Below are 650 nucleotides of genomic sequence, written 5' to 3' on the forward strand. Positions count from 1 at the left end.
GAGGTATGACCACCTCAAGGCAACGGTATTGCCAAGGGCTCGTTATGAGTGGATGCACTTACGGTTTTAAGATTATAAAACCGTAATTGAGTATAACTCTGCTGTATTTAGAATCACTTCCCAATTAAAATTATGTGGGGAAGTTATAAAAGATGAGGACATGTTGGAAAAGACACTAACTACTTTCCATGCCTCCAATATGATATTACAGCAACAATACCGTGAAAAGGGTTTTAAAAAATACTTTGAATTAATCTCATGCCTTCTCGTGGCTGAGCAGCATAATGACCTTTTAATAAAAAATCATGAAGCCCGTCCCACTGGAAGTGCTCAATTACCGGAGGCCCACGGGGTAGAAGCACACAGCCAATCTAAAATAAGACAAAATAATCGGGGCCATGATAATGTTCGTGGCCGTGGCAAAGGCAAAAGACAATATAATAATCGTCGAGGTGGTGGTCATAACAAAAGGGAGAACAATATGGGTTCTCAAAATAATCCTTCAAAAGGCAAGGGCGATCACTGTCATCGTTGTGGCCTTAAAGGTCACTGGAAAAATGAATGTCGGGCACCTGAGCATTTTGTCAGGCTGTATCAAAATTCCTTTAAAAGGAAAGGGAATAAAGGTGGTGCCTCCTCTTATAATGCCC

The sequence above is a fragment of the Solanum tuberosum genome, unplaced genomic scaffold (genome assembly GCF_000226075.1).
Source record: "Solanum tuberosum cultivar DM 1-3 516 R44 unplaced genomic scaffold, SolTub_3.0 scf00415, whole genome shotgun sequence".
NCBI classification, from domain to species: Eukaryota; Viridiplantae; Streptophyta; class Magnoliopsida; order Solanales; family Solanaceae; genus Solanum; species Solanum tuberosum.